The sequence below is a fragment of the Jatropha curcas genome, chromosome 4 (genome assembly GCF_041381405.1).
Source record: "Jatropha curcas cultivar XTBG-Jc1 chromosome 4, XTBG_Jcur_1.0, whole genome shotgun sequence".
NCBI lineage: Eukaryota > Viridiplantae > Streptophyta > Magnoliopsida > Malpighiales > Euphorbiaceae > Jatropha > Jatropha curcas.
The window spans coordinates 3,375,714-3,387,048 of record NC_143154.1 but is presented as its reverse complement, the minus strand read 5'-3'; the positions used below and the strand labels follow the sequence as shown (position 1 = coordinate 3,387,048).

General features: G+C 34.0%; 1 long non-coding RNA gene across 2 annotated transcripts; it reads right to left on the bottom strand.

Moving 5' to 3' along the window:
• Positions 1 to 3,681: 3,681 nt before the first annotated feature.
• Positions 3,682 to 10,634, bottom strand: LOC149496695 (uncharacterized). Of its 2 annotated transcripts, XR_016320690.1 has the most exons (3): positions 9,926 to 10,551; positions 8,615 to 8,680; positions 3,682 to 7,268 (listed from the first exon to the last, which is right to left on the bottom strand). It is a non-coding gene; the product is annotated as an uncharacterized LOC149496695 (long non-coding RNA). The 2 variants fall into 2 exon arrangements; XR_016320689.1 differs by lacking the exon at positions 8,615 to 8,680 and having other exon boundaries at positions 9,926 to 10,634.
• Positions 10,635 to 11,335: the final 701 nt, after the last annotated feature.

Below are 11,335 nucleotides of genomic sequence, written 5' to 3'. Positions count from 1 at the left end.
TGCAATGTGAATAATATACAACAAAATTTTGTATAATTTAATTATTTAATGATACAATATTAATTTTTAAACTTAAAAAAATCCAATGAAAACATAAAAAAAAAAGAAAAAAAAATATATATACACCAATTACAAAAAAGTCAAATTATCTATATATATAGAGAGAGAATTAATTTCAAGTATATAAAATAGTAGCAAGTCCAGCTGACTTATGTTTATCTACATCAAATTATCCTCTAGGTGAAATTCTGTCATTTTTAAGAAAATTATTCTGAATACTTGGAGAATTCATATCTACAAACAAATTATTCTCTTGTATCCAAATCGTTGTCATTTTGTTATCTAATAATCTTGGTATTTGTATCACTATATGTATCCATGGTTTTTAACTGTAAATCCAAATTCAAACAAGAATATATAGATGTATAAAATTAGCTTTCTATCCTTTTACTGCCTAATCTTTTGTCTCTGCAATATAGAAAACAGGCAAATGGTAGAGTAAACTTTTAAATAGCATAAATAACAAAATATTATAATTTCACAAGTCAGAGCCATGGTTTTACATTTTTTAAGCTAATATTTTCTAACTCCTTATTCTGAATACTTGGAGAATTCATATCTACAAACAAATTATTCTCTTGTATCCAAATCGTTTTCATTTTGTTATCTAATAATCTTGGTATTTGTATCACCATATGTATCCATGGTTTTTAACTGTAAATCCAAATTCAAACAAGAATATATAGATGTATAAAATTAACTTTCTATCCCTTTCCTGTCCAATCTTTTGTCTCTGCAATATAGAAAACAGGCAAATGGTAGAGTAAACTTTTAAATAGCATAAATAACAAAATATTATAATTTCACAACTCAGAGCCATGGTTTTACATTTTTTAAGCTAATATTTTCTAACTCCTTGACTCTTTTCTAAATTCATAGTTATTATTTAGAGAGATAAATAAAAAGGCAAGAAAGGTAACAAAAAAAAAAGGCAAAATTTTGTATTTAATGAGAATCAAACTCACCTTTCATCTGTATTTTAGCGAGCCACCAGCAATATTTTTTTAATGCCTAAACAACCTGTAATTGGATATTGAAAAGAAATAATCAAAGTGGTCTATAATCAAAAAGTATGAAAGCAACAAAATAGCAAAACAAATTTAAAAAACTCAATCCAAGAAGAAAAAAATAAAAAATAAAAAGTTCACCTGATCCTACAACAACGAAACAAAAAGAACAAAAAATACAAACAATATATTAGTAGATATATGGTTATAGAGAGAGAGAGATAAAAAAAAGGAAAAAAATCAGAAGCTTTCAAATAAAAAATACATAGCAAAATATGATTAAATTTGTTAAATTCAAATTTCAAACAGAGATACAATATCAATACAACTCTTTAAATATAAATATGATTAAATTTTAAAAAATATTTTAATGGCCAATCAAAATGAAAAATAATTATATTAATAATTATTGAAAAATAAATACATGAAATATTATAGACAGTAAGAAAATATATATATATTTTTTACATCTATACCAAATGATATGTACATCTAAAGGGGCATTTGGTCCAACCTAGCTATTTCATACAGCTGATACTTGTTTCATACCCAACAGCTATGTTGTAGGTATTTGATAAATTTTCCAATCATCAGCTGATAGCTTATAGAAATCTCAATCAGTTACTGATTTCCATCAGCTACACTTTGGAACTTTTCACATCAGTTGATTGCTGATTCATATTATATTAAATTTGACTTTATTAACCTCGTAAAAATAATTGCTAATAATTTTTTTTTTCAAATTGATATTTTTTTATAATAATTTCATTTATAGTTATTTAAAAATAATTTCTTTAAAGTATTATTTTAAAATTGTTAAAAATTATTTTATTAATATAATACATTAAAATAAAAAATAATATATATAAATATAAATATATATATATATATATATATCATAACACATAAAAACCATTATGCCCTTAATAATCATTTTATATTTTAAAAACAACCGCTACTAACATTTTACCAAACACAAATAGTAATCAACTAACCGCTATCAGCCATCAGCTACCAACAACTGCTATTGTCACGATCCATCTCCTTGGACCGGACGACACTAAGGCTTGGGTAAGCATAAAGCCTCAAAATCCGTAGCAAGCCTTTCGTGACCATAACTAATCTAAGCCCATTATTATTTAGCGCCCAATACTTAATCCACAAACCTAAGAGTCTTATTGATTCTATACATACATATTTACATGAATACAAGTATTTACAATTATGAGCAAGGACAAGCAACATTCCTAATATCCTTTATTCAGATTTTTAAGTTTATTTACAATTCCAAAAGATTACAGTAATTGCAAAACTTTAACTACATATAGGCAAGCAAGGTCCTTTTTATAAGAATAGATCTAGCTGCTCCAGAGGCGCCTATGGTAGTTGAAAGAAGAAGCTAATAACCTGGGAAAAATAAATGAGGCGGGGGTGAATGCCTCCGCTCAAGTGAATAGTAATAAGTATTTTAAATACCACACAAAGTCACGCAGATGCTTTGCCTTAATATCTAGAATGTCACACACTTCAATCACACAATGTCATATGGCAACTCATCATGAAATTTATACACGAGGTAGAAACGATTATGCCCGTGTGGCCTGTAATGCAAGATATAACTTCAAATAAATATTATTCAAAAATCTCAAAGCCAAGATCACATCATTCCACATTTCACAATAAACAGATTACACATCACATCTTTATCAATTCATAGAAATGTTATCCATAGTTTCATGATAAAGGAGCCCATCCCTCCACCAAGGCACGAGGAGTCCATCCCTCATATATAGACCGAGGAGTCCATCCCCCAAATATGAGCCGAGAAACCGATCCCCAATATGGCTAAAGTACCATCAACCACGTGGTTTTCCTTCCCATATTCTCATTTTCCGCTTCCCATATCCGCAGCACACAACATTCATCCATATACATTTCCACGAGTCAAACAAATATTTACAGCAAGGCACTTTAATCACATGATCAAACATTAATAAACAAATCAAAAGTTTGCAAGTAATCACAAGTGACCACCAATTCAAGTATTGAAACATTTACACATTTAGTAAGTGCAAATTTAAACATGAAGCATCCAAGGTAAGCATATAAAATAAGAGAACACTTTATTCACACTATAATAACTTTATGTTTGTTGCCATTAGAATGATAAGATCAATTAAAGAATGTCAGTTGATATGCATGGTTTAAATATAAATAATACTTCGTACTACTCACAATTCAAGCCATATTAACTAATTTGTATTCCTTCATTTGATCAACGGCTACAAGAATTCATATTTTTTAGGTTATTAATCTTTAATTATGCAACAATTTTTATATTTTAAATTAATTACCTTAACATATCTTAAGTTATCTAAGCTCTTATCTCGACTCATTTCTCCAAATTCCCATTACGATCTTATTACTATTTATTTATTTATCAGTCACTTTTATTGTATTCGTATTGCGAATGGTTTCAATCATCATACTAAAATTCGGCAGCATATCCTTTGAAACTCGGACTAACCTGATGGCATGGTGAAGATTAAGATGACAAAGATAGATGATTGTTTTTGGAAACAAATAAAAACCCAATAGTTTTTGGAAACTAATAAAACCCAAATGCGATAAACACTTTCTTGTTATTCAAAAATCTCCCTTCAAAGTACACAAAAATCCCTTTAAATAGGAAAACAAGGGACATAATTTCAAAGGACACCTAACTAAGGTTGAAAACAACACACACAATTTCAAGGACACAAATTCAAAGGACACCTAACTAAGGTTGAAAACAACTCTCACAATTTCAAAGGACACCTAAGTAAGGTTGAAAACAACACACACAATTTCAAAGACACAAATTCAAAGGACACCTAACTAGGGTTGAAAACAACATACATAATTTCAAAGATACAAATTCAAAATACACCTAACTAAGGTTGAAAATAGCACAAATGGGCTGAAATGCAAAGTCAATGTTTAACCAAGTGGTCTTTGATTGTTGTCTTCAAAGATGATGGTGCGAAGGAACCCAAATGGCCCCAAAAGGAGCTCAAATTCCTCATAAACACTCCTATAGAATGAGTCCTAAAGAGAGTGATGAATTACAAAAGCAAGTTGACGAATTGTTAAAGAGATGCTTTATAAGGGAGAGTGTTTCTCCTTGTGTTGTGCCAGCCTTTGTTGTTCCTTAAAAAAATGGCAAGTGGCGAATGGTGATAGATTCAAGGGCTGTTAACAAGATAACGATCAAGTACAGGTTTCCTATTCCAAGGCTTGATAACCTGCTTGATCGATTACATGGAGCTTCAGTTTTCTCAAGAATTGATCTTGCAAATGGATTCTACCAAATTCGTGTTAGAGAAGGTGATGAGTGGAAAACAGCCTTCAAGACCAATGAGGGGCTATATGAATGGCTGGTCATGCCTATGGGACTCTCTAATTCACCTTTATGAGGCTCATGAATGAGGTATTTAAACCTTTTCTTAACAAATTTTTGGTGATATACTTTGATGATATTCTGATCTTTAGTACTAGTTTACATGAGCATTATATGCATTTGAGACTTGTTTTTTAGGTTTTGGACCGTGAATCATTGTATGCTAATGTAGAGAAATGTCATTTTTGTGATAGCACCATTAGTTTTTTGGGGTATGTTGTATCTAAAGATGGTATAAGTATGGATTCTAAAAAGGTCAAAGCTATTGTTGAATAGCCTATTCCAAATAATCTGTTTCAAGTAAGGAGTTTTCATGGGTTTTGTTCTTTTTATAGGAGATTCATTAAAGGTTTTAGCACTATAACAAGTCCTATAACAGACTGCATGAAAAAGGGGGTGTTTAAATGGACAACTCAAGCCACCCTTGCTTTTAACACTTTAAAGAATGTAATGACAAAAGCTCCTGTTTTGGCCTTGCCTAATTTCAATTTACCTTTTGAATTGGAGTGGATGCTAGTGGAGTTGGGATAGGAGCTGTTTTGAGTCAAGAAGGCAAACCTATTGCATTTTTTAGTGAAAAACTGAATGAGTGTAGGAGAAAATATTATGCCTATGATCTTGAGTTCTATGCCTTGATTCGTGCTCTAAGACATTGGAGTGTATATTTGTTGGCTAACTCTTTCATCTTATTTACTGACCATCAAGCCCTCAAATACATACAAAGTCAAGCTAAGTTAAGTAAGAGACATGCATCTTGGATTGAATACATGCAATCCTGGATTGAATACATGCAATCCTTTGATTTTGTAGTGAAGTATAGGGATGGTCTATGCAATAGAGTGGCTAATGCATTATCTAGGAGATATGAGGTTCTTAGTACGATTCGTGCTCATGTAATAGGATTTGAGGATATTAAGACTTTGTATGAAAGTGATGGGGATTTTGGCCAAATTTGGGAGAAAGTTAGGAAAGATGGTGCATTTAGGGACTTCACTATTCATGATGGTTATCTTTTCAAGCTTGATGCTGCTTATGTTCCTCAAAGCTCTTTAAGGGAAGCACTTCTTAAGGAAGTCCATGGTGGAGGCCTAGCCGGTCACTTTGGAAGAGACAAAACCTATGAATTGGCAAGCAAGAATTTCTATTGGCCAAGGATGTGGAAGGAGGTTTCAAGACTCGTTGAGGGTTGTAATACTTATAAGGAATCCAAGGTGACTATACAAGCTCACGGACCATACATGCCTTTGTCGATTCCAAACTCACCATGGGAAGATGTAAGTATTGATTTCATTGTTGGCTTACCAAGAACAAGACGAAATCATGATTCCATTATGGTTGTAGTAAATAGGTTCTCAAAAATGGCTCATTTTATTGCTTGTAACAAAACTAATGATGCATCTCATATTTTGAATTTATACTTTGAAAATGTTGTAAAACTCTATGGAATTCCTAAGAGTACAGTGAGTGATAGGTATGTAAAATTTTTGAGTCATTTTTGGAGACATTTGTGGGCAAGGTTAGGAACTCCCTTGAAGTTCAGCACGGCCTTTCATCCTCAATCAGATGGACAAACAGAAGTGGTCAATCGAAGCTTAGGCAACATTTTGAGAAGTTTGCTAAAGGGGAAAGTAAAGAATTGGGATTCTTTATTAGCTCATGCTGAATTTTCTTACAACAGTTCGAAGAGTAAGATCACTAATTTTACTCCTTTTGAATTAGTTTATGGAGCTAATCCACTTGTTCCTCTCAATTTGAGCAAAGTACACTCTAGTATTCCCTCTAACTTAAAGGCGGAGGACAGAGCTACTGAAATTGTCAAACTGCATGCTAGAGCAAAAGCATATATTGAGAAGAAGAACGAAGCCTTCAAGATGCAATTCAAGCTAAAACCTGTTATGGAGTTCAAAGAAGGTGATCTAGTGTGGGTTCGCTTAAGGAAGGAACAATTCCCTTCTAAAAGAAAGAATAAACTTATGCCCAAGGCCGAGGGTCTTTACAAGATCATAAAGAAGGTAAACCAAAATGCTTACAAAGTAGAGCTACCTCCGTCTTACAAGATTTCCAACACCTTCAATGTAAGTGACCTAGCCAAATACACGGAAGACACCATGTCAACTTCTGATGAAGTTGAAACTTTTCAAGAAGGGGAGAATGATGGAGGTCCATCTAGTCTAGCCTTACAAGCTATCCTAGACATGGGCCTTGGTCTTGATTCCATTAGTGAAGTTGATGAAGACACTCCAAATGAAGATGTGCTTAGTGGAGGTGACATGTTCAATCTGAAGCCACAGCTCCTTTTGGGGCCATTTGGGTTCCTTCACACTATCATCTTTGAAGACAACAATCAAATACCGCTTGGTTGATCATTGACTTTGCATTTCAGCCCATTTGTACTATTTTCAACTTTAGTTAGGTGTCCTTTGAATTTGTGTGTAACATCCCTTCCCGGTCCACCCGTAACCCGAATGAACCGAACCGAGACGCTACAAACTGGTTGACTTTATGTCTTGTCATGCTGATATCATAATGTATATTGAATATAATATCATGCTGATGTTGTTTACAATAATAATGTAATTTATATTTACAAGACATGATACTAATGTCAAAATGAAATGGGCCCAACTGTGTGCCCTCTACATGCCATAAAAAGGGGTAGACAAAAGATACACATCCAAATGAGTAGCTACCCTGAAGACTGAGTCTTCTACAGATGAACTTCAGCAGTTGCAAGCTGACTCTCTACGGTCCAAACTCAAAACCTGCGAGTTAAACAGGTAACTCGCTGAGCAAATAAAGCTCAGTGGATATCTCAACATATAAAGAAACAATTAAGCACATACATAGATAGAAATAAGCATGTAAATGCATATAGATAATTAAACATATAAGCACATATAGCATGATCCTTTCCTTATACCTTGATTATCTTTCGTACTGTTTATAATACTGTATGATTCATGAAATGTTATGTCAAGATATCTGTATGGCTCCATAAGGTTATAGTGAAACCGAAGTGATAAGAAAAACTGTATGAAACTGGATGAATACTGTATGCTTGGCTGCTATGGCCCATATATAATCATATCCACTCAACGGCCTGTAGCCGGAGTATCAAACTGTATGGGGTGCAGATCTGCTATCCTATGTCGCGACATAGCCTTATCTACATGGTTTCTGCCTAACCTCAATGGAGCCTAATGTTGGTATGTCAATAATATAACACAACATCATATTCATAGTTCACAACTTCATAATTCATAATGTTTATTTGATTTCACATCATATGTATGCTTGCATGTTGTTTTGATACATGATTTAATGTTGTATTTTTGTAGTAAAATGATTGGATGCATACAAGTTGAGCAAAGGAATCCAATTGCATAGAAAATAAAGTCCAAAAGTGCATGAAAACACAAGTCGCGAGCGCGCCTTGCAAAGTCGCGAGCGCGTAATGCACACCTGAAGGTCAGTGAGTTTCCAGGTGAAAGTCGCGAGCGCGCATTGCAAAGTCGCGAGCGCGAGAAGTGCAAAATGAGAGTCAGTGTGTTATCGGGCACAAGTCGCGAGCGCGCAAATGAAAATCGCGATCGCGTAAAGCACCAAATGAGAGTCAGAGAGTTTCAGGTGAAAGTCGCGAGCGCGCAAATGAAAATCGCGATCGCGTACAGTGCAAAATGAGAGTCAGTGAGTTTCAGGCACAAGTCGCGACCTCTTCAGGCAATTCGCGCGCGCGCGTCGCGTTTTCCAGCCTGCACAGTCTGTACTCTTTTGGTCATATCTCTCAATATATAACTCCGATTTGGATGATTCAAAAACCCATGTAAAGCTAACACATAGAGGAACAAATAACTCTTCTATAACACTTCATAATTCCATCATTAAATGGGGTCAAAATCAAGATGAAGTTACTGGTAAAATTTCCAGCAAAACCTGTTTCAGCATAAACTCACTATTTACTTCATTTATTCAATACTTCCCCTGTTTCTCCCCTGTTTTCTCACCATTACCAGTCCTCCCACTCAACATGAAGCAATATTGTCTCATTAGCAACACACCACACAAATTCTCATGCAAAGACAATGTTAAATGAAAAGAGATATCAAACCTTTACTCCAAAAAGCTTGAGCTCCTCTTTAACTTCTTTTTTCTACTACCTTTGAACTCCCTTCTCCTATACACATCAAAATTCTTATAACTTATCTACAATATAGCTCAATTAGAGGTTGAATAATATAAAGCTTCAAGAAATTCTACTTACTTGGAGAAAATTGAGGTTGCCTTAAACTACCATGAAAATGGATGGAGAAAGGAAGGAGATGAAGAAGATGAAGATAAAGATGAAAATGGGAAAGTGAAAATGATTGTCACGGGTAGGCCATCAAGATATCAAGACAAATGATGTAAAACTTCCTAAATGGTACCTCAATTAGAAAAAGGCTATAACTTAATACCCAAGCTTGATCTTTTAATGCAAATAAATCCTCACCCATATACTTTGATCTTTTTCTCTCAATCAAGTAAGTCCACTTATAACCCCATTCTACCCCAACCGGGTTTGGTATGGCCTGACTCAACTCAACTCTATGAAAAGACTCGACTCAGTACTAAGACTCGACTCGGTAGGATGTCACATTGTGTGTGTTGTTTTCAACCAATAAACACATTATTCATACTAAAATAATTTTATGTTTAATGTCATTAGAATGATAAGATCAATTAAAGAACGTCAGTTGATATGCATGGTTTAAGTATAAATAATACTTGGTACTACTCACAATTTAAGCCATATTAACTAATTTGTATTCCTTCATTTGATCCTCTAACGGCTACAAGAATTCATATTTTTAAGTTATTAATCTTTAATTATGACAACTATTTTTATATTTTAAATTAATTACCTTAACATATTATCTTAAGTTATCTAAGCTCTCATCTCGACTCATTTCTACAAATTCCCATTACGATCTTATTACTATTTATTTATTTATCAGTCAACTTTATTATATTTGTATTGCGAATGGTTTCAATCATCATACTAAAATTCGGCAGCATATCCTTTGGACTAATCACATGCCAAATATCACATTTTCAACATACATATAATGTAGTCACAGCCCATCCATCGGGCACAATCACAATCATTAATAAGTCCCCTTCCTCCAATCATAGTTCACACCAATTTAACTATATTCAATTATCAATACAATATCCAAGTACTAATTTAATAATCATATTTAACCAGTTTCACTACGTTAGCAACAGCAACTAAGGTTTCATTTTCTTTAGATTTACATCTAACTCAATTAACATAATTTAATAGAGAAAATAATTTAGTACTTTAGGTTCTAGAGAAAAATTAATTAACAATGTTAACTGAAAAGTTCAATTACATCTAGAATCATGGTTTGCAGCTCACCGATTGGGAAACCAATTATATCATCGTGTTCAGTTAATCGAGGAGAGCATTCTGTCCCTAGCAAGTCGCCGGAGTATCGCCAGAGCTCCACCGCCGGCCGCCTCCTTTGCCACCATACACAGTGGCCAAAACATCAATCTTCACCGGGAACGTGCAATCTTTACAACAACTCGCTCCAAATTTCACAAGGAGCCCAAAAATGAGATTACTTTTAGGAGGAGGTGAGTAGGTATATCTGACTTGCACCGACAGCTGCCAAAGCCATCACCATTCATGGTGGTTATGCGATTTTCCAACAAACCCATACATTGATTTAGGGGAAATATTAAGAAGGCCACAAAGAATTAATTCGTGCTCACCCTAACACTCCAGATCGCCAAAAATGGCAAGGGATCGCCAAAAAAAAAACTACAAGAGGAACTCAATGTTCCAAGCTTCGGTTCCCAACAATCGCACAACCATGATTCACTTGTCGAGTAGATCCTTGTAGTGCGTCCCTTCGCCGGAGATGATGTATCATGGCTGGAAATCGAAAATAAGGAGGGGGGCAGGGGCTGTCGCACGAAGGAGAGGAGAAAGATCAAGAAAAACAAAAAAACAAAGGCAAAGGTAAAAAGATAGAGGGAAACATGGGCCTTTGGGTAGTTTTATTATTATTAGGGAAAAAATTATTTCGTCCCTGAGGTTTTACATAATTATTTAGGTAGTCCTCGATATTTGTACATATATATATATAACGTCCCTGAGGTTTGCCACTGTCATATTAATTGGTCCTTCCGTCAAAAAAAATATTTTTTCCGTTAATTTTGAGAAGAAAAGACGAAATTATCCTTTGGAAAAATAATTATTTCGTCCCTGAGGTTTGCCATAATTATTAAATAGTCCCCTACATTTATACAAATACTTATAACGTCCCTGATGTTTACTTCCGTCATATTAATTGGTCCTTCCATAAAAAAAAATACACTTTTTCCGTTAATTTTGAGTGGAAAAGATGAAATTATCCTTTATAAGTTTTTATTGACATTATTATTAATCCATTTCCTCTAAAATACCTAAAACTCACATTTTCACCATCTTCCTCAACCCAACGCTGTCTTCATTGCCACCACCGTGTCAATGAAAACTATCATCTCCATAACCAGATCACCACCAAAACTAAAAGCCAACATCCAAACTCAATCAAGCCATCATCACCCTTCATCCATTTATCTCTCTCTCCTTGATTAGAGGATTTAGGTTAGTTTGGTCATTCTATTAAAAATTAACAGCAAAAAGTGTGTTTTTTAGACGGAAGGACCAAGTAATATGACGGAAGTAACCTCACGGACATTATAAATATTTGTATAAATGGCGGGGACTACTTAAATAATTATGGCAAACCTCAGCGAAGAAATAATTATTTTCCCT